The sequence below is a fragment of the Mytilus trossulus genome, unplaced genomic scaffold (assembly GCF_036588685.1).
Source record: "Mytilus trossulus isolate FHL-02 unplaced genomic scaffold, PNRI_Mtr1.1.1.hap1 h1tg000406l__unscaffolded, whole genome shotgun sequence".
In the NCBI taxonomy this organism is placed as follows: Eukaryota; Metazoa; Mollusca; class Bivalvia; order Mytilida; family Mytilidae; genus Mytilus; species Mytilus trossulus.
Window position 1 is genome coordinate 949,576 of NW_026963350.1, and position 25,014 is coordinate 974,589.

The 25,014-nt window shown below is 32.6% G+C and overlaps 1 long non-coding RNA gene across 1 annotated transcript in view; it reads left to right on the plus strand.

The window, feature by feature from the left end:
• Nucleotides 1-20,332, plus strand: part of LOC134702165 (uncharacterized) — a 29,091-nt gene extending 8,759 nt beyond the window's left edge. The window contains exons 2-3 of the long non-coding RNA XR_010104352.1: nucleotides 17,014-17,075; nucleotides 20,252-20,332. This is a non-coding gene — a long non-coding RNA (uncharacterized LOC134702165). The remainder of the gene's footprint in view (nucleotides 1-17,013; nucleotides 17,076-20,251) is intronic.
• The last annotated feature ends 4,682 nt before the right edge of the window (nucleotides 20,333-25,014 follow it).

Here is a 25,014-nt window from a genome sequence, read left to right on the forward strand (position 1 = left end):
GAAATGGTAAGAATAGACGGTTTTTGTCAAACATACTCGAAGATATATCCAATATGTTGTGTTTGTTAAAATAAGACGTGCAAGTTGAAATGCTGGTCCCAGCTCCACAGGGACTCGCGCCGACTTACTTACTTAAAATTTTGTAAATCAATGTTTTTAATTTATTTTTTATTATTTCCTGTTTATTTGCATTACTTTATTAACGTATTTAAAGTTGCCATCAACGTATACTGAAAAATCCTAGTCACTATTTCTTGGTTTTCTGGCAATGTGCAGTTTACTATCCATATCCGTATACTGAAAAATCCTAGTCACTTTTTCTTTGTTTTATGGCAATGTGTAGTTTACTATCCATATCCGTATATATGGATAGTAAAGGATTTTTCAGTATACAGATATGGATAGTAAACTGCATATTGCCAGAAAACAAAGAAATAGTAATGGCAACGTTAAATACATTAATAAAGTAATGCAAATAGACAGGAAATAATAAAAAATAAATTAAAAACATTGATTTACAAAATTTTAATCTGCTAACCGAGTACCTGTGGTCCAAACAACTGTAAAATCAGGGGTTAACACATTTTGTTACAGCTAACTAGCCCAAGACTTATTGGCAGCAGGATTTTACTAGCCCTGTTGGAAGAACTGCTAGTCCATTAAAACTGACCTGCTAGTCCATTAAAACTGACCTGCTAGCCCTATTATCAGTCAGATATATAACTCTATAGGGTTATTACAGAAAAATAACATACATTTGTTACTGTGGACTATAAATATCAAAGAACTATGATAACATATGTATGTTACATGTTTCAAAGGGACAATATACATCATTAGTTTAGTTAAAATGTATACAAGTTCTATTGATATTACTATTGTCTTTATGTCATGTATGTATACTTAACTACAGAAAGATATAACAGTTCATAGTTTGTCAATTATGCATTGTACACCTATGTTATTACAGAAAGAAATATGCCTATAATAACTAAAGGGTGTTATCACAGCTACTCCAAAACATTTGCTCAGACATAGATCATGCTTAATTACAATGTATTTTAATTCATTGTAAGAAATAAGCTTCCCAGTAATTCCCAAGTGTCTCATATAATAAGTTACATTCCTTTAATAACTAAGCCTTGTTATTACAGCTAAGTCTATCTCTAAAAAGCCTTGTCTCATTATTTACCATGGTTAATCAAAAATGTATTACATTTGTGTAATCTAATTTAAAATTTAGTTTTCAAGGCTAAGTAAGTAAGTAAGTAATTTTTATTGGTTTAAAATCCAAAATTACAGGATTGATACACAAACATACAAACATATGAGCCGCGTCGGATAGAAATCGACCTTATGCAACTCGACGTCAAACCGAGTAACGTTACGATAAAGTTTCAGAAGTTTTTATACAGATAGTTTCTGACGTTATTAAAAAAAGGTAACATGTCGTTATCTTACAAAACTACTTTTTTTTCAAAAAAATCTTGTGGGGACATTTCCGGTCGGATTTTAATGTACTAGGTACCAATAGAAGCAGAATTGTCACAGTTATATTTGTTTATTTGGATAGATTTTTGTTGTAAAACGTTTTATTTTTTTGGTAATATAACCAGTATTGTTTTTGTTCAGTAATTTCTTATGTATTTCAACGAAAAACTGTTATATACATGTTCATATCATGAGAAACAAAAGTAATGGACGACAAAACTATGACAAATTCTAAACAAGTATACTTTAGACGATTCTGTGACTTTTAACTATGTATTTGTAAAAATCCAACATAATATGCATTCGCATTTATTTTTAGTGGGGTTTTATATGAAATTTGTAAAAAAATATAAAAGGGGAAACAATTCAATGTTAATCTGATGAAATCGGGCCTTTAGCTAACGTATTCCATACATATAGGACAAAACTAGTATATTATTTCTGATAAGTTTAGTAAAAAAAATGCCGATAATCTTTCACGGAAACCGCTTTATCCGGTCCGACATTAACATTTCCAAAAACTTGAACCAGGAGAATTTTTCTATACCGCCGCGGCTTATATGTTATCAATAAAGACTCAAATATAAAGTTCATACCCTGAAGTAAAAATCAAGTGAATTTCAAGTTTTATAAAAACTACTTATCTGGGAACCGTCACCTGCGTGTCGCGTGTCGTCTGCTTTAATAAAAAAAAAAATCCTGAATCCTCTCCTTTTTTTAATAACATATTTCTCAACCTTAGTATCAGTTTTGGCTAACAGTAATACATTGTTTTGCTAAGGCCAAAAAAAAATATATGTCTGTTTCCTGCTTCCAAGGCCAAAAAATCAGGGTCGGTAGGTCGGGATTTCTTTTTTTTTGCACTTCCTGTCAGATTTGCAGTCGGTTATATGTCATGTTTGGTTAGGGTCCTGTACCCCTAAATGATTTAATCCCTTTAAAGAAGCTTTAATTGAATAATCCTCCAAGTGCTGACATTTTTAAACTCGCTTATTGTGGCACATTTGTGCTGGGAGCAGCCATTTTTGGTTTGGGCATAGTAAAATACGGATCTGGTTCGGACCGGAACCGATTTTTTTCCGGATTTGAATAAAAAGATTTAGGGTCGGGGGGTTTGAGTTAGGGTCGGTCGGGAAACAGGAAACAGACATATATTTTTTTTTGGCCTAAGGTATGTATTTCCTAATACGTTCTATATATTGAACTATTTTTACGTTCACGATCTATTTTTACATTTTATACAGATTTTATGCCCTTTATGGGCCCTGTAATTTGGGAAATAAAAAAAATAAAAAAATATTCTATTCTATACAAAGTGAAAGTACTATCTATTTTTTTAGTAAAATTTATTTTCATTTCATTCAGTGGCATAACACCTGTCTTAAAAAATAATTGTATACAATTCTTAAGCTGAACCAAAGTACTAAACTACTAAAGTAATATTCTGAAAAAATATTTCTGGTAGTTTAAAACGAAATTTTGTGCTGTATTGCAAAACTTTGCTACATACAGTGATACATGCGAAACAAAATTAACTCAAATGTTATTCATATCATTGTACCGTTGCATTTTTGAAAATCTAAAAAGAAACAACAACACAAATATACAATATTAAACAAAGACCAAGACGTGCTCTAGGTGGATTTTTTGTACTATTTGCATGCAATTTATCTGTTCTTATCTATTCAAAAATTCAGAAATGTTTTGCGTGTAGTTTATGTTCAATGACATTTCTATTTAGAAATTGAAAGAAAGAGGGAAGCATTTGCATAACACATGTATACATGTATTTCGAAAACTAATAATTTTCAAAATAAAACCTTTTAAACCTCCTGTTTCATTTCCCGACAACTTTAAAATTAGTATTCGGGCAATAAAATTCCCAATCTATGCATCCTTGGGTCTGTCAACTTTGCGTCCGTCCGTCTGCGTGATTGGTAACAATTTTGAAAGATGTAAACTGTGATGGTGGATTAATAAATAATAAACCAAAATTTCATCTAAAAAACCCGTTTATTTTGAAATTTGAACTTCTATAATTTATACATGTTATATAGATAGTATTTTAGATTTTGATCTACCTGTCAAAAATCACTGGTGAACTCTAATGTCGCAAAGCGCGACAACTAGTCGTATAGAAAAATTCTCCTGGTTCAATTTGTCCTTTTTAATGTTGTAGTAAATTTCTGAAATGGACTGGTTCAATAACATAGGATGCGAAGAACTAGAAAATGGAACAGTTGCCTATATTGAAAATACATGTGACACAATTCAAGCTAAGGCCCGGGAATTTTATTCCACTTCCGTCATTCAAGATCAATCGGAAAATACATGTTCTCTTAATCAAAATGATGAATTAGATGATCCTTCCCGACTTCGAGTAAATGCTCTATTTGCTTACGACTGTAATTGTATAAAAAAATGTTTAACAAAGCTTTCCACATTCAGAGAACAGGCCTATGATGTACAATGTATCGTTATCTGTTTGTGAATTTACAAAAGCAGAGCGTGACATATACTTGCTTTTAAAATGAGAAAACTTAGAAATAACAGGCTCGGTTTTCAGAGGAAGAAGGAGAGAACGAAAACGATACTGTTATTCTTTTCAAGGAGTTGAGTTATAATATGCGAGTTCACATGGAGAAATATTTATAACATTGGGAGGAGCGAATTTAAAAGTTTAAACAAACTTAAATGTAAATGGCGTAACCCCTCCTATTCTTCTACTTTGTAGCGAGTGCAAGAAATATGTACACTCCAAATATGTTAGTTCATGCGTTAACTCAGAACAACAATATGTTCAACTAACCGTATTTAAAGAAGTTTGGAATGCATGTGTCCCTCATATTTAATTTATGAAATCAAAGACGGATCTGTGTGAAACGTGCTTTCAGTTGAGGGAGGATATTTCCGGATCTATTTCAGAAAACGCGAAATTAGTGACAACTCAAAAATTAATTGGCCATATACAGTCTGCGCGGACGGAGTAACATTTTACATATACTGGTTAAAGTTAGATTGAAAACTTGAGAATCATTGTAACAATCTTATAAATTAAATTAAATATTGTATACAAATGTATGTTTTCATGTCTCTCTTTTTTAATAAGAGAAAACGACCGACACAGAATAAAAATTAATGCACGATAACGTTGTCGTGAGATCTGATGTTAAATATATGTATCCGTCAAAACTTTGAAATGGCGAAACTTTTTAAAAAAGAAAGTTAGAGTAAAACGTTTTTTTGTATTCAAATTGTATGACTTTCAGCAAAATTAATATGAACAAAACTCAAATTGAGATTTTTTTTGCATAAGGTCGATTTCTATACGACGCGGCTCATATATATATCATACCAAATTTATAAACATTAGATGCGGAATTGGTTATTTAGTGCTTAATAGAGCATTTCTAGAAATGTACATGTCGCTTATAAATTTAACAATAATTCTAATTATATCAGTCTCAACACACGTATACAAAAATTTAAATCGTTCTTCATTAGTCATATTGAAAAAAGAGGGAACTATTTCACTAATTCTGGAAAACAGTTGGTCTCTAATTATATTTAGTTTTGTACATTTTAAAGTGAAATGAAATTCATCTTTTACTTCTAAGAGACACAAAGGACAAATTCTTTCTTCTACAGGGGTTTTAGTGTGACGCCCTTGTTCAATTCTAAGAACACTATTACTAATACGAATTTTAGCAAAATGCCCTATTACTTTTCTGTCTATATTTAACAATAAATAGGTTTCCAATTTATAATTTTCTTTAAGCTGTCTATATGTTCTCAGCTTATTACCATGTACTGATTTATTATCACAAAATATATTTTCTTTCCAATAATTAAGATATCTATCATTAAGTTTGGTATGAATTGCATATAATAAACGCTTTTTTGAAATAGTATCATGATTTTTCCAAACATGTGAAAAATTTAATGTAGCAAGTAACTGTTCAATCTTTTTAGCAAATCCATTGGTTAATTGCAGGTTGGAACAATATACATCTTTTAGTAAACAATAATTTTTTTTAACAATTGTTATCAGATTTTATGACATGCAGCCAGAAGCCAATTGACAGTTTTAAAGCTTCTATAAAAACTGGATACATACCAAGTTCAGCTAGTACTGCTAAATTGACAGCTGATATATTTACTACTATTAAAGTTTTTGCAAATTTGATTTGGACTTTGATGGTAGCCAATGACCAATATTTTGACTCTAGATTTGTAATATTTTTTATCATATACAGAGACCAAACTTCACTACAATAAAGAAGTATAGGTTAAACACAAGCATCAAAAAGCTTTAAGTGAGGTTATACATTGATATTTTCAGAAAATAACAATTTTCTAATACAAAATATAGCTTTTGAGGCTTTTTTACAAAGAAGTCTCACTGCCTCTGTAAAACTACCAGATGGTTTAAACAGTATACCGAAATATTTATATTCTGTACAGTGTTCCAAAATATTATCACTAAAAACAAACTTGTCTTTTGTAAGTTTTTTACCTGATTTGTTAAAAATCATAACTTTGGTTTTGTCAAGATTTACTGTTAAATCCCAACTAGTGCAATATAAACTAAGCTTGTCAAGGCTTTTTTGTAAGCCATTAGCTGATTCAGAAATAAGAACTAAATCATCAGCATATAGACATGATGTATCATTATCATTTAACTTGGGTGGTTCACATGTTGAGTCAAAAATAGATGGTAAATCATTAATATATAAAGAAAATAATGTAGGGCTTAAAATACACCCTTGTTTTACCCCAACTGAGGAATTAAAAAAATCAGTGATACCTTCCGAAATCTTTACCGAGTACAAAACCTCTTTATACATATCTTTCATTATATGCTAAAAAAGGGACCATCTATGTTGTAATAAGACAATTTTTAAAAGAGGGCATCTCTATTAATAGTATCAAATGCCTTCCTGAAATCAATGAAACATGCATATATCTTTTTTGATGATTTAAATGCTTTATCACTTATAGTTTTTAGAGTTAAAACATGATCACTTGTTCGACTTCCCTTTCTGAATCCAATTTGCTCACGACATATAAGTTCATTTCCTTCAAGATACTTTTCTAATCTGTTATGTAAAACTTTTAGAAAAAAATTTCCCAAACAACTTGAAAGGGCTATACCTCGATAATTAGATAGATCATTAAAACACCCACCCTTGAAAATGGGCTTAATAAAAAAATTTCTCCATAAAGTTGGGTAGATACCAGACTTAAGAATAAGATTAAACAATTTTACATACACATCAATATTCATATAACAAGATATTTGTAACATTTCATTTGTAATACAATCTGAACCACTTGCTTTATTATTCTTTAAAGATTTTGCTGCAATAACCACCTCCTCAGTTGTAATAGAACTGTTTAACATCTTAGTACATGTGTTACAATCTTTAAAAGTAGTATACTTTTTCTTATCATTACATACATTTTTATCATAATCAATATTCATTAATTTATTAAAATATTTAAACCATTCTTTAGGTTGTATGTTAGAACTAGGATCCTTGAAGTTCTCATTTTTTAGTTTCTTAATTGTTTTCCAAAAATCATTTGGACAGCTTTTATTTGAATCTATAATCTGGTTTATCATTTTATGTCTAAATTGTCTATATTTTTTCCTTATAAGTTTATTCAGTTCCTTTTTATGATATAATACTTTGTGTCTAAGACTGTCATTCCAGGGCTCAGTACATAATTTTCTAGTCAGACTCTTTAGGGACCTATATTTAGATTCACATTCATTATCATGATATGGCTTTTTTATTTTTCTTCTTTTACTTCTCTTGTCCAGGGGTCTTATTAGTATTACTTAAGAAAGCAGCATTGTATAATATTGATGATATACTGGAGACGGTGTCATTAACACTTTGAGTTACATTGGAATTACATGTATTATTCGCATCTATATTTTGGGTTAAATTATCTACATCAGAATTTATAGTTCTAAAGTTCACTTTCAACATATTGGACTTAAAAATTTCTTCTCGTTTAGTAGTCCATTTAACTCTTCTAACAGTTGGCTTAACATAATTATCACATGACTTATTCACTAATTGAGAATGTAAAGTTATTGAAATTGGACAGTAATCAGATATTGTTGGTTCAAATTGTCCTACACTGAAATTGACAATACTTGGTAAAAATTCAGATGAACATAAACAAAAGTCATCAATTGACACACCATTATGATTATAGAAAGTGATTTTACCTTTTGAATCACCAAGAGTTCTTCCATTAAGGATTCTTAATTGAGATTCTGTGCATAAGTCAAGTATTAATTTTCCATAGTTATTAGTTTTTTGGTGTACTTGAGTATTTCTAACTTTGCATACACTATCTGCCACATAATTAGTGGGAAGAAAGTTGTCTAAACTATCATCTACTTCATTTGTTATGAAATCTAACTCTTTACAGTTTATATGTGCATTTAGATCTCCCATAAGGATTACATTCCCTAATACACTATATTTCGCAATATCTGCTTCAAGTTTCTCAAAAATTTGTTTATCAAAATTTGTTCTTATTGTGTAAGATGAGTTTGAAGGAGGAATATATAAAAAACATAAAAATACATTTCTATCAAAACTGAAAAATGTCTTGTCTAGTTTAAACCACATTATATCATCCATTGATTTATCCATCAACTTTACACCTGATAATATTTCCTTCTTAAAAAATGTAGCTAAACCACCTCTAACTTTATTTGAATCAGATGATCTACAGTTTACAAAACATTTATAACCATCATAGTTTAAAATCTCATTGGCGGGGATATGAGTTTCTGAAAGACCAACAATGTCTGCAGTCATAATATGACAAATATTAGCATTCATCTAGTTTACAAACTCTGTTACCACTTATTCTTTTAAATAATCCATTAACATTCCAAGAGCTGATAGATAATTGCTTTGAAACTTTTATACACATGATCAAAATTTAATTTGAATTAACCATTCAAAATGCACAGGGGTCGGTGAACTGTAAAACAGATAGAGAGAGAAATTAAAGTGAAAAATAAAATAGAGAAATACTATCACTGTTTAATTATTTTCAAGTCTAAAATCTTACTTGCTTAAATTATTTGCCTTTATGCAGCTTTGATTATAATATGTGAAATTAAATAAAAGTGCTTGCCCTCTACTAGCATACAAGCTGGAAAGTTACTTTAAATGCAAGTATTTTTAAAACTATGATAAAGTGTAAGTATTACAAATGCTATGCATTTAGTTTCTGCGCAAAGTCTCAAGAGTTCCCTAGAGCCCACTATAGATTAAAATATTTTACAAATAACAAACATATGTTATTACAGATTTAGAAAATTTAAGGAATAAAGAGTAGACAACTCATGAAAGTATCTGTAATAACACGCGCAAGTTATTTCCTGTAATAACCCTATAGAGTTATATCCCTGACTGATTATGCCTTAAAAATCAAGAGTTTGCTGCATAATACAAAGTGGGTGTCCTTTGTTTTGAAGGAGACATTATACACTGTATTTAATAATTTTTGTTGAATTGATATTTATTCTGTCATGTCTGTTGGTGCTTAACCTAACTTAGTTGTTCCCACATTCAAAGCAGACTTTTTATTGGCGTGCTTGGGGCAACTAACAGTAATATTCACAGAGCATCGTCTTTTTTTTTCGTCAGCAACAGCCAACCTTCAAGGGGAATCATTGTATCCCAGTTCTGCCAACTTTTCAGGAAGTAAATGTGTGATTTTTTTGCCAAATTGTAAAGATCAAAGGAAAATGCCACCAAATAAGCATGAAAATGTGTGAGTCTCGCCCTAAAGACTTGGCAGGCTTGCTGTCTTGGACAGTATAATTTTTTTCCCCACTTTTCCCGGTCGTATTTGGCATTTTTGGGGAATGAATTTTCAGCCTCGTTTTGGCAGCCCTGCTGTCCTGGACAGTCTAATTTTTTCCACGGATTTTCCCTGTCGTATTTAGAATTTTTGGGGGATGAATTTTTAGCCTCGTTACTCCCTTCATCTACCGTTTTTTGTTTTGAAACTGACGAAGTTCCTGGGGTTCCCGTACTAGAATATTAAGAAATATTTTGTTGCATGGTTTCGTGCTCAAGAGCTTTGCGACAAGACAGGTCAATACTGATCAATACATCATCCCCATTAATATACTGAGTGCCAATGAAAACGCAACACTTGCATGACTTGGTTTTTCAAAAATAAAATTTATATTAGAAATGATAATCTTTCAAAATAAATTGTTCTTGAAAATTAACAATTCTAACAATAGATCGATATCAAACAAAATTGTTTCATTGTCATCTTTCAGACGCTGTAGGTAAACGAAACATCCAATGTCGAATCATCAACTCGCAGTCCTAACAATACATGTTACAACCCCGTTGTGCAGCGCAATCTCGACAGAGCCGTGGAACTAGACGTTTAATTTGATCTCGAGGAATATTGTTCCACTTGTCCCGCATATCAAACTCAAGCTGACTTTATGATATTGGTGGTGGTTTTCATTGTCTAAATCATGTCCAATCTGATGCAAAATTTGCTCGATCAGACCAAAATCGGGCGAAACACATGACTTTTGGCCAAGATGGGTGCCAAATGTCTATGTAACCACCACTGACGGTTTTTGGTACACAATGAATGATTTTTGGTCTACAGAATTCGACTTTTACGCCTTACGATTGTTTAGATGTCACTAAGGAAAGACTTTGGTGCTCTTTAACAATTTCTGCGCAAATGGTGCTTTACTGAAATTGCTCCAAAGGATCTACCGTGACCACCATTGAACTCTCGTGACCCTTGTACACCAATCAGAGTCAATATCGAATATGTTTAAGACCAAAAGTATCGGTCTGGCTGAGCGATTCTTGCATTTTGTACCCCGGGATGTCGCTTATCATTAAATGATCCATTTTGGGTGAATTTGTGTATGATTTGGGTTATTGTAGAGGCTACAACTTCAGTCTTCTCGTAATTGTATGCAGTTAAAGGCTTCATTGGATCATGCCCAAAACTGCATGTCACTGGTTGTCAGAAAGTCCTAGCTTTTACTCAGATGTTTATTGCAGTTTCCTTACAATAAGGGCGGGAAAATTCATGACATTAGCCAAGCTTTAAATGACAAAATCGTGAAAATGGTGCGTATGTTGAAAAGCGGCGAACTCGGTTTATGTCCGTTTAAAATAACCCTTACTTCGCATTTGTTCCAAAAATCACTCAACCGTAAAGTTGATGTCAATTGTCGTAAAAGTCATTTTAAACCAACCATACAAATTTCTAATATAAATAAAATAAAAATTATAAGATTTTTTGGAAAAACAAAAGTGTTGCGTTTTCATTGGCACTCAGTATAATAGAAAATCTCGGCATAAGCAATGTACAACACCCCATGCAATGGTATGATAAATCGATATTTAAAGTACGACAATTGCAATCAACACATGATACCGGGCCACCCAGAGTTATTTGTTCTGTTTTTGGGATACGATTGCTTTCAAGCAATCTGTAGACTTATACCGGTGGCTCAGAGCATTGCCCTCACGTCAATCGTTTTATTCTAAACATTAAGGAACATCTCATATTCTTATGATTGTCTTGCTTTAAAAGATAAAAACAAACAAAGGGTTGAACTTAAACATCTTTACTATAATGTTCTTTTCATAATCTTCATGTTTGATATTTCTCTTGACTTATATGCGTGTTTTTAACTACACGGAAAACCAAGCAGTATTTATATTTAGTGTTATTATAAATTTAGAAACACGTCAGAGGGAATTCCCCAGTTTTGATAAAAATGCGATAGTTCTCTGAATTCCGATAAATCTATTTCTGTCATATAAGAGTTTTTCTTATATGTCACCGTTATGAAACTGATATTTGATATAGTACTTTCATAAAGAATTAAAGAACCATCTAGGTCGTTTAATTAACATTTAATATACGTTCTTGCTCCAGGGTTTGTTTATGTAATTATGTGCATGCGTATAGTTTTCTTGACTTTAAGGGGTATTTGATTGAATGGTTGTTCTGGATTGATCATTCCCACCTCAATTGATTGATTTAAAACTCATGGGATCATTTCTATGTTTGTCTGTTACTGAGGGTTATTGTTGTTTCATAATTTTAAATCATATGCATCATTCAAATTAAAATAAATGTAAGTCCACATCGCAACACCCCTTACGGCAAAATGGAGTCTTCCATATTATCGTTTCGAGTTGTCTCCCTTCCGGAAATTCTGTAAACAAAACATGTTGAGAAAAACTCGTTCTGTAGATAAAGGTCGTGTTATATTAAATACGATCGCAATTTTAACCGAGGAATGTGTACGGAAAGGAGTCATGACCACTGACCCAAAGGAAATTAAATATTTTTAAAAGAGTTAGGAATGGGGTTCATCCACAGGCACTTGTTTCTATCCATTTGAAGACCCACTATCAACGTATATTTACGAGTATATACGTTGATAGTGGGTCTTCCAATGGATAGAAACAAGTGCCTGTGGGTTCATCCTAGAATTATCGTACGTAAATAGGTGTTAAGATACGAAGTGAAATACCTTCTCTCTCTCTGAGAATACAAAAATAAAACACAATGAGTACATTGTTCCTACATTTGTATCTGGGATTGGCTATTTGGTAACTTCAGATTATCTTCATTTTACATGTGCAGTTGAATTAGTTTTGAAAATAATATTATCCAGCCACATGTATACATGTGTCAATGAAAACAATGGCAATTGTATCCCTCAGAGCAATCTGCTCTTTGATTAAAATATGTACAACAGGACCTGTACAAACCAGTTCAAATATTTGGAAACCCGGATGACTTAATTGAATCGGATTGGCTAACTTAGAATAGTGATGAAGGGATTTTCCACTTTCTATTTTGTAAACGTCAAGAATTTTTTATTACTAGTCCGTCGGGCATATCGGGTTACACATTTTAATTGGCCGAGGCGTAAATGATCTAGTGTCGGGCTAGTGGATTTTTTAACCCCTGAAAATATACACATGTAATACTGAACATTAGGACTATGGCACTTGAGACTAATAGAATTGTAAATAATCATGTTTACAAAATTTACTCCAAATTTAACACACTAAATATTCTTTTAGATACAGTAATATTTGGAAATCCCACAGGCAAATGTCAGGTAAGAACTACCTCATACGGAAAAAAATCTTCCAGTTTTGCTGCTGCTTCTTTATGGAATAGCTTACCAGACCATTTCAGGACTTTTAACAGCTTCTCACATTTTAGAAATCTTGTTCAGTCCTGGAGTGGAACAGGCTGTTTTTGCTCTGCCTGTAGATAATTTGTTTTACAATTGCTTTTTATGCTGCATTAACAACTTGCATTGCAACTGAAATTTTGTTTTTTGCATTTTAAAATATTATTAATATACAAGATTTGAAATTTTTACTTTTATAAATTATTAATTATTTAAAAAATAATTTTAAACTGCAAATTTAAAAAAAATAGTGCTTCATATATATGTTTTGGTATTTAAGCAAGATACATGTTATTGCTAGAGTTAAATTTGGTGCTGCTTTTTATTATTTATTTTGTATGCTGCATGCCTTGTTTTATTTGTTATTATACCCCCGCTTTAAAAAAAGGGGGTATACTGTTTTACCTCTGTCTGTCAGTCCGTCTGTCTGTCAGTCCGTCTGTCAGTCCGTCAGTCAGTCCGTCCCATGAAACTTTCGTCACATTTTTCTCAGAAACTACAATACAAGGATTTCTGAAATTTGGTTTCATGATTTATATAAGTCAGCTATACCGTGTGATGCGTTTTCAGATTCATCACTCAACAACTTCCTGTTTACCGAACACTTGCATATTTTTATACTATTAATATTATCCACTTGCTTGTTTTTATTTTTGGTTAAAAGCTCATTAGAGCTTATGTTTGTAATGTTTGTCAATATGCCAAATCAAAATAAAGTTCTACTTACAAAAAATGTACTTACTTACTTAAATAGTCATAGTTTAGAAGCAGTGGCGGATCCACTGACTGCCTAAGAGGGGCCTGCTTCCAGCCATGTTCCAGTGATTCCCTAAATAACCAAGCTTTTCCCACAAAAAGGGGGGAAGTAGGACCCCTTGCCCCCCCCCCCCCCCACAATCGGCGCAAATGAAAGACAAAATCTACCCAAGTGAAAGAATGAAAACAAATGAAATGCAGATTGGCGCAAATATAAGACAAAATCTATGCGCATGTGAAAGAATAAAAAAAATGAGATGCAGATCGGCGCAAAAAAGTCGTGATCAAAATTCATATTTTATTATTTTTATTAAAACGAAGGTTAAATATAGTGTAGTATTTTTTGTGTCCATTTGTGTTAAATTTCCACAAGATATCAGCGCAACATTTAATTCCTCTTTTCTTGGGAGACGTATTTTTAAAAAGTGTACACCATGTTGGAATTCCGGCGTGAAAAACGCGAAATAGGACGTTATAATTTGACGTTTTCTCATTGCTAGAAACAATGTCATAGAGCTTTTATGTCACTACCAAGTTGCGTTAGTTGATGCGCATAAGGCAGATTTTACAATAAGAAGGAATTATTGTTTTTTTGTATCCATCAAAAAAGCAATTGCTGAAACTGTGAAACAGACTGTGTAATGGAGTAATGCATTATGTTAATGAATAAAATGTGTCTTTCTGAGTAAATAAACATAAAAATTACTCTGTGTTTGTGTTTTATGTTAGAATTAGAGGGTTTTCAATTTCAAAATATTGGACATGGAATAGACATCATGACCTACTTTACTGACATCCAGCTTATTTGGAGTGGAATTTTGAAGCATTATTTATAAGTGGAGCCTAATAACATGGACTTATATTTTAAGAAAAAGTCTTCTTTTGTGTTTTAATCATTACTTTAAGGCAGATTTTTATTGGTAAAGGCTAAAAAAGGTAATTTAATAATATTGTTGCTAACGTGACGTCTTTTCCGTCCATTGTGATATGTCACGATCGCAATTTTCTTTTTGGTTCTCAGACAGCCCATTGTAGTTATTTTTACCCCGGGTTTTTTAAATAATTAAAAATAGCAATCATATTAAATTTGGATGACGTAAGGGGGTCAAAGGACTTGAGGAATCAATATCATTGGCTGTTTTAATTTTTGCGAACGTTACTGCTCGAGGTTTCCGTCCAAATCAGTGTCACATGAGCAACATATATTTAGATCTGTAACTCTCCTGTATAGGAGTTACGATATCGCCCTTTGCAGAAATAGATTCGGAGTCAGTTCCTTCACATGATGGGGAAGCAAAGAAGGTAAGTTGTATGTAATATTGTTACAAGAGGACCTTAAATGTATTCCGTCCATCAAAAAGACGTTAGCAACAAAACGTAATGTCATGATAGTAGATGTTGCTAATGTTACTATTACAAATTGGTTTCTTGTGTATTCCTTTGATATAAAGTACACCTGCAAATGACATTCTGTATATTTAGAAATTCTAAACCAGACTGTACAATTTTATTACTCCAGGCATATATTAAACATCACTGTGTGCATACATTTTAACTTTTAAAGAAGTTGTTGCTCATGTGACATGTCCAAATGTCGCTAACGTTACTCATTTTTGTCTCCGTCACATTAGCAACATGAAAGTAGGAGACAGAACACAATACTGTAAAATCTGCCATAAACAATAGGCTGTTTGGTCTTTAACAAGTCGAACATGTGCTTTTAGTTTTACATTGACTTACTATCCCCCTTTTTAGCTCACCTGGCCCGAAGGGCCAAGTGAGCTTTTTTCATCACTTGGCGACCATCGTCGTTAACTTTTACAAAAATCTTCTCCTCTGAAACTATTGGGCCAAATTGACCAAACTTGACCACAATCATCATTGGGGTATCTAGTTTGAAAAATGTTTCCGGTGACCTGGCCAACCATCTAAGATGGCCGCCAGAGGAAATCTGACATGGGATTTTATTGTTCATCAGGTCAAGATCTATCTGCCCTGAAATTTTCAGATGAATCGGACAACCCATTGTTGGGTTGCTGCCCCTGAATTGGTAATTTTAAGAAAATTTTGCTGTTTTTGGTTATTATCTTGAATTTTATTATAGATAGAGATAAACTGTAAAAAGCAATAATGTTCAGCAAAGTAAGATTTACAAATAAGTCAAATGACCAAAATGGAGTTATTGCCCTTTATAGTTAATTTTTAACCATTTTTTTAAAAATCTTAGTTATCTTTTACAAAAATCTTCTCCTCTGAAACTACTGGGCCAAATTAATCTTAATTAAATTAAAAATTAAAAGGTATCTAGTTTTTTAAATGTGTCCGGTGACGCAGCCATCCAACCAAGATGGCCGTGATGCCTAAAAATAGAACAAAGGGGTAAAATGCATTTTTGGGCTTATTACTCAAAAACCAAAGCATTTAGATCAAATCTGACTGTGGTTAAATTGTTTATCAGGTCAAGATCTATCTGCCCTGAAATTTTCAGATGGATCAGACAACCCGTTGTTAGGTTGCTGCCCCTAAATTGGTAATTTAAAAAAAAAAATTGCATTTTTTTGTTATTATCTTTAATATTATTGTATATATAGAAAGAGATAAACTGTAAACAGCAATAATGTACAGCATAAGTCAACATGACCAAAATGGTCAATTGACCCCCTAAGGAGATAAAAAAAATTTCCTTTATAGTTTATAATTTTTAACAATATTCATAAAATTTGTAAATTTTTACTAACAGTGTACAAACACATCACCATCACCAAAACACAATTTTTTCATGAATCTATCTGCGACCTTTGTTTAATATTCATATAGACCAAGGTGAGCGACACAGGCTCTTTAGAGCCTCTAGTTTTGAAAACTTGTAAATGGTCGAGATCCCCACCCCTAAACCATATATATTCTTTTATGGGGCAACAAAACAAATCAAGTGAAAAATAGTGGGAGTCTCTGGGTCATCCCCATCTCCTCATGTTTGAGAACTTGTAAAACGGTTGTGATCCCCACCCCTTTGCCATATAATATATTCTTGTATTGGACAATAAAACAAATCAGATGAAATAAAAGGCTAGTCCACTAGGGTCACTCTTACCCCTACCTCCTGCCTGTTTGAGAACTTGTAAACTGTCTAGATCCCCACCCCTAAATCATGAATATTACTGTACATGATTTCTAGAAGAAGTGAATGACATACAGGTGTAATACCTAGACGTTACTTGTGCATATCACTTTTATACTAGACCAGACCAATTTTTATTGGACTTTGCCCAATGTCAATTGCAAGAGACCGTGGGAATGACTAATTTTGAGAGCTTTGTTTGGGAGACTTCGTAGCAGCATCATTTCTTGTATACAGATTTTTTTTTTTAAGAAGGAAAAAAAGTTAACCAGGAAATCTGCACAACAAGTTACTTGTCACAAGCTTACATGCTTAAAAAGTATATACATGTTCAGAAATGGTTCAACCGATATTTATCTGAAACTGAAATTGAGCTATTTTATATTTTCAGTTTAAAGATCTACTGTCCATTTTTATTTGATTCAAGTCCAGTCAATTTATTACTTAGTAAAGGTAAGTGAACATTATAGTCAAATTGTTTTGGAACGTTTGGTTATTTAGTTTATCAAATGAAATTCTGATTTTTCAGAAATATATTTCAATTGCAAATGTTAACATTCTTAAAGGGGAGATAATCAAGAACTACATTGTAACTAGTGAATTCAAAGTAGCATTACACTAGCGTTTATTTCTGTTCTTTTTTGTCCGCCCATATCTAAATATGATTTGAAATTATTTAAGCTACTCTTCCAATCTTTCCATGAGTGATTTCCATCACTTTGATTTTTAATTCTTTTTAAACAGGATTAACATTTTGCACTCATCTACTTTTGTTAAATAAATTGGACACAAAAAATAACATGACATAATTACAAAATTAATTTCATTTGGGAGTCCAAACTAAACAAAACATTGCAATCATTACATTGTGAGTTGCTTAAAGAGTAAGAATTTTTAAGAAGTCACTTGCAGTGTAGGAAAGAAAGATTGGATGTTAATGTCAATGAGACAGCAACCATTCAATGAAAGAGGTCAACATTGTATTCAACCTATGAAAACTTTGTTCTTATTAATGAGCAACACATGTGGAGCACCTGAGATAACCCTCAACTTTTGATGGGTTTCCTGTTGCTCAGTCTTTAATCATTTTAATTTTTATGCCCCACCTACGATAGTAGAGGGGCATTATGTTTTCTGGTCTGTGCATCCTTCCCTCTGTTCATCAGTCCGTCCGTCTGTCCATCTGTTCGTCCCACTTCAGGTTAAAGTTTTTGGTCAAGGTAGTTTTTGATGAAGCTGAAGTCCAATCCACTTAAAACTTAGTACACATGTTCCTTATGATATGATCTTTTTTTATTTTAAAACAAAATTAAACTTTTGACCCCATTTTTATGGTCCACTGAACATAAAAATTAAAAGTGTGAGTTTCAGGTTAAAGTTTTTGGTCAAGGTAGTTTTCGATGAAGTTAAAGTTGAAACTTAGTACACATGTTCCCTTTTGGTTGATCTTTTTATACGACCGCAAATTTTGAAAAAATTTTCGTCGTATATTGCTATCATGTTGGCGTCGTCGTCGTCGTCGTCGTCGTCGTCGTCGTCGTCGTCGTCGTCGTCGTCGTCCGAATACTTTTAGTTTTCGCACTCTAAGTTTAGTAAAAGTGAATAGAAATCTATGAAATTTTAACACAAGGTTTATGACCATAAAAAGAAAGGCTGGTATTGATTTTGGGAGTTTTGGTCCCAACATTTTAGGAATTAGGGGCCAAAAAGGGCCCAAATAAGCATTTTCTTGGTTTTCGCACTATAACTTTAGTTTAAGTTAATAGAAATCTATGAAATTTTGACACAAGGTTTATGACCACAAAAGAAAGGTTGGGATTGATTTTGGGGGTTTTGGTTTCAACAGTTTAGGAATTAGGGGCCAAAAAAGGGCCCAAATAAGCATTATTCTTGGTTTTCGCACAATAACTTTAGTTAAAGTAAATAGAAATCAATGAAATTTAAACACAATGTTTATGACCACAAAAGGAAGGTTGGTATTGATTTTGGGAGTTTCGGTCCCAACAGTTTAGGAATTAGGGGCCAAAAAGGGACCCAAATAAGCATTTTTCTTGGTTTTCGCACCATAGCGTTAGTATAAGTAAATAGAAATCTATGAAATTTAAACACAAGGTTTATGACTATAAAAGGAAGGTTGGTATTGATTTTGGGAGTTTTGGTCCCTACAGTTAAGGAAAAAGGGGCCCAAAGGGTCCAAAATTAAACTTTGTTTGATTTCATCAAAATTGAATAATTGGGGTTCTTTAATATGCCGAATCTAACTGTGTATGTAGATTCTTAATTTTTGGTCCCGTTTTCAAATTGGTCTATATAAGGTCCAAAGGGTCCAAAATTAAACTTAGTTTGATTTTAACAAAAATTGAAACCTTTGGGTTCTTTGATATGCTGAATCTAAAAATGTACTTAGATTTTTGATTATTGGCCCAGTTTTCAAGTTGGCCCAAATCGAGGTCCAAAATTAAACATTGTTTGATTTCATCAAAAATTGAATAATTGGGGTTCTTTGATATGCCAAATCTAACTGTGTATGTACATGTAGATTCTTAATTTTTGGTCCAGTTTTAAAATTGGTCTAAATTAAAGTGCAAAGGGTCCAAAATTAAACTAAGTTTGATTTTAACAAAAATTAAATTCTTGGGCCTCTTTGATATGCTGAATCTAAACATGTACTTAGATTTTTGATTATGGGCCCAGTTTTCAAGTTGGTCCAAATCAGGATCTAAAATTATTGTATTTAGTATTGTGCAATAGCAAGTCTTTTCAATTGCACAGTATTGTGCAATGGCAAGAAATATCTAATTTCACAATATTGTGAAATAGCAAATTTTTTTTTTAATTAAGAGTTATCTTTCTTTGTCCAGTATAGTAAGCAAGAAATATCTGCAGGAATTTTTTTAATTGGAGTTATCTTTCTTTGTCCAGAATCAACTTAAATCTTTGTTATATACAATATACAATGTATATTCACTTTTTACTACCAACTGATAAATTTAAATAATCTTTACCATTCAGTGATAACAAGCAGTTTTTTTACATCTTAATATTTTATGATTTATTTAAATGAGTAGTAATTGTTGCAAACTCCATTAGAATATTTTAATTGAAATTAGTTTTGGAATAAGGGAAAGGGGGATGTGATTAAAAAATTGGGTTCAATTTTTCTCATTTGAAATTTCATAAATAAAAAGAAAATTTCTTCAAACATTTTTTTGAGAGGATTAATATTCAAAAGCATAGTGAATTGCTCTAAGAGAAAACAAAAATTTTAAGTTCATTTGAATACATTCATTCTGTGTCAGAAACCTATACTGTGTCAACTATTTAATCACAATCCAAATTTAGAGCGGAATCCAGCTTGAATGTTGTGTCCATACTTGCCCCAACCGTTCAGGGTTCAACCTCTGCGGTCGTATAAAGCTACGCCCTGCGGAGCATCTGGTTACTTTTAAGGCCAAATTAGATTTTTTACCCAATATCACGGTCCGTTGAACATGGAAAATAATAATGCGAGTGGGGCATCTGTGTACTATGGACACATTCTTGTTAATTTTGTGTTTTGTGTACTGTTGTTTGTCTTTTTCTTTTTTAGCCATATTTTATTTTGAACATCTATTATTTGTATTTATTAGATCCGTGTCCAGTCAATGTGATCCTTGTCCAGTCAAGTTACTATTATAGTCAATGTGATCCTTGTCCAGTCAAGTTATTATAGGTAAGTGAACAGTATATGTGAACTATATAGGATCATTTACTATTGAAATTTGTTTCCAATGTAAAATGTTCAAACTCTATAAGGGGAGATAATCAACATATAGTTTTTACATTCAAAATACCATAACACCAATGTTTTTATAGTAAACAAGACACATGACATCATTACAGTGTTATTTGCCTTCAAAAATAGATTGGTTGAACTTAAGCATTGAACTTGTGCTAAAGAAAAATAAAGTGAGATAAATGTCAATGAGACAGCAACCCAACAAAGCAACAATGGAGATGTGTAAAGGTCAGGGTATAGGAGATGTGTAAAGGTCAATATATAGGAGATGTGTACAGGTCAATCAGGTCAATATATAGGACTAAGCAACAACATTAAATATAAGACACCATTACATTATTTTTACTTTACTTTTCATAGTTTTAAATTAGTGTGGGCCCAATGGTCAGGGACCTCCCATTTCTGTGAGAGAACATTTGAATTTTGGAAAACAAAGGTCCATTTCCTACAATCTGTTACGTAAGTACTTATTTCAGGACCATGGAATTTCTTGAGGAGGATCTTTCACTTGAAAATTGAAATGGTACAGGACTTAACATACTTTTAGGCAAATTGTAAAACTTACTAATAGAAAAAAATTTCAAGCTTCAATCCTGTGAGTACATTAAGTATGTTAAGAGGGAGAAGGTATCTCTGATCATTAGATCATTTTATTGTATATAATAAAAATAAGGAGATGGGGTTTAACATAAAAATGATACAATTATTCCTGGACCATAGGACAAATATATAAACAATTACAGATTGTCCAACAGCCTTCCATAATGAGCAAAACCCATACCATATGATAATTAAGAGGTGTGGTATGATTAACAATGAAGCAATTATTCCTAGATCATAGGACAAATATATAAACAATTACAGGCTGTCCAACAGTCTTCAACAAGGAGCAAAACCCATACCATATGATAATTAGGAGGTGTGGTATGATTAACAATGAAGCAAATATTCCTAGACCGTAGGACAAAGATATAAACAATTACAGGCTGTCCAACAGCCTTCAACAATGAGCAAAACCCATACCATATAATCATCTATAGAAAGCCTTGCTATGATAAAATGTGAAACATTTCAAAAGAAAAAAAATCAACAGCCTACTACAACAATAAAGGAAAAACAAATATGGTGCACAACTATTAACTAAATCCACTACGTTATAGGTCCTATCTTTCGACAGGCACATACGGAATAAAAAAAATGATTGAAATTAATGTGACTGGTCTAGTTGATTATAGACAGTGTTTCGAGAAGCTGCAATATGATATTTAATATTGTTCTTTATATGTGTTATAATGCTGTTAAATAAAACTTTTGACATTTTCAGGTCTGGGAAAGTGCAATAAATGTTCTGATGTTCAATGGAAAAGGTCACACCCTGCTTGTAGAATATATCTGAACCTCATTTAGGTATGTGATTAGATCGTCAAGGTTTTGAGTTCAGTTCATTAACTTCTAATAGTGCAGAAAAGTTGAGATAAATCACTGTTTCATTGCTATTATTAATCAATTAAAATTAGTATCTAAAAGAGGGACGAAAGATACCAAAGGGACAGTCAAACTCATAACTCTAAAACAAACTGACAACGTCATGGCTAAAAATGAAAAAAAAACAACAGAAAAACAGTAGTACACATGACACAACATAGAAAACTAAAGAATAAACAACAGGAACCCCAACAAAAACTAGGGGTGATCCCAGGTGCTCCCGAAAGGTAAGCAGATCCTGCTCCACATGTGGCACCCGTCGTGTTGCTTATGTGATTACAAATCTGTTAAATAGTCTAATTCGGTAGGTCACATTCATATATAAAAATATTAGGTCAGTATATTACATCCAATAATGATCATGTATTTTTAATTGGCAGTAACTATAATACATGTACCTCAATGATAACTCAACAGTATATATTGAATATAATTTTTCTTTTCTATTTTTAGGATATAATGGAGGATTGGAATGAGGTAAGATTTACCTAATAGTCTCCTTGTGTGGTTTTGTTCCCCATTATTGTACAATTAGATACAAGTAAGTGGTAATTTGAGATAAAAACTAGTAGAATTCTAGGCGAACTACAAAACTACTTTTTCAAAGAAAACAGATCAAACAAACAAGAACAAAACTAGGACAAAGCAAGGTGACTCACAACATTTGACCAACTAAGGTGTTGTTAATAACTATAGCAGATATCGTCTTAACTGTCTTATCTTCTACTCATTACACGAGTCACACTTGATTGTCATATCTTCTACTCATTACACGGGTCACACTTGATTGTCTTATCTTCTACTCATTACATGGGTCACACTTAATCATCTTATCTTCTACTCATTACATGGGTCACACTTAATTGTCTTATCTTCTACTCATTACATGGGTCACACTTAATCATCTTATCTTCTACTCATTACATGGGTCACACTTAATTGTCTTATCTTCTACTCATTACACGAGTCACACTTGATTGTCATATCTTCTACTCATTACACGGGTCACACTTGATTGTCTTATCTTCTACTCATTGCACGGGTCACACTTGATTGTCATATCTTCTACTCATTGCACGGGTCACACTTGATTGTCATATCTTCTACTCATTGCACGGGTCACACTTGATTGTCATATCTTCTACTCATTGCACGGGTCACACTTGATTGTCATATCTTCTACTCATTGCACGGGTCACACTTGATTGTCATATCTTCTACTCATTACATGGGTGACACTTTATCGTCTTATCTTCTACTCATTACATGGGTGACACTTAATTGTCTTATCTTCTACTCATTACATGGGTGACACTTAATTGTCTTATCTTCTACTCATTACATGGGTGACACTTAATCATCTTATCTTTACTCATTACATGGGTAACACTTGATCATCTTATCTTCTACTCATTACACGGGTGACACTTAATCATCTTATCTTCTACTCATTACATGGGTCACACTTAATCATCTTATCTTCTACTCATTACATGGGTGACACTTAATCATCTTAACTTCTACTCATTACATGGGTGACACTTGATCATCTTATCTTCTACTCATTACATGGGTGACACTTAATCATCTTATCTTCTACTCATTACATGGGTCACACTTAATCATCTTATCTTCTACTCATTACATGGGTGACACTTAATCATCTTAACTTCTACTCATTACATGGGTGACACTTGATCATCTTATCTTCTACTCATTACACGGGTGACACTTAATCATCTTATCTTCTACTCATTACATGGGTCACACTTAATCATCTTATCTTCTACTCATTACATGGGTGACACTTAATCATCTTAACTTCTACTCATTACATGGGTGACACTTGATCATCTTATCTTCTACTCATTACATGGGTGACACTTAATCATCTTATCTTCTACTCATTACATGGGTCACACTTAATCATCTTATCTTCTACTCATTACATGGGTGACACTTAATCATCTTAACTTCTACTCATTACATGGGTGACACTTGATCATCTTATCTTCTACTCATTACACGGGTGACACTTAATCATCTTATCTTCTACTCATTACATGGGTCACACTTAATCATCTTATCTTCTACTCATTACATGGGTGACACTTAATCATCTTATCTTCTACTCATTACATGGGTGACACTTAATCATCTTATCTTCTACTCATTACATGGGTGACACTTAATTGTCTTATCTTCTACTCATTACATGGGTGACACTTAATCATCTTATCTTTACTCATTACATGGGTAACACTTGATCATCTTATCTTCTACTCATTACACGGGTGACACTTAATCATCTTATCTTCTACTCATTACATGGGTCACACTTAATCATCTTATCTTCTACTCATTACATGGGTGACACTTAATCATCTTAACTTCTACTCATTACATGGGTGACACTTGATCATCTTATCTTCTACTCATTACATGGGTGACACTTAATCATCTTATCTTCTACTCATTACATGGGTCACACTTAATCATCTTATCTTCTACTCATTACATGGGTGACACTTAATCATCTTAACTTCTACTCATTACATGGGTGACACTTGATCATCTTATCTTCTACTCATTACACGGGTGACACTTAATCATCTTATCTTCTACTCATTACATGGGTCACACTTAATCATCTTATCTTCTACTCATTACATGGGTGACACTTAATCATCTTATCTTCTACTCATTACATGGGTGACACTTAATCATCTTATCTTCTACTCATTACATGGGTGACACTTAATTGTCTTATCTTCTACTCATTACATGGGTGACACTTAATCATCTTATCTTTACTCATTACATGGGTAACACTTGATCATCTTATCTTCTACTCATTACACGGGTGACACTTAATCATCTTATCTTCTACTCATTACATGGGTCACACTTAATCATCTTATCTTCTACTCATTACATGGTTGACACTTGATCATCTTATCTTCTACTCATTACACGGGTGACACTTAATCATCTTATCTTCTACTCATTACATGGGTGTCACTTAATCATCTTATCTTCTACTCATTACATGGGTGACACTTGATCATCTTATCTTTTACTCATTACATGGGTGACACTTACTCATCTTATCTTCTACTCATTACATGG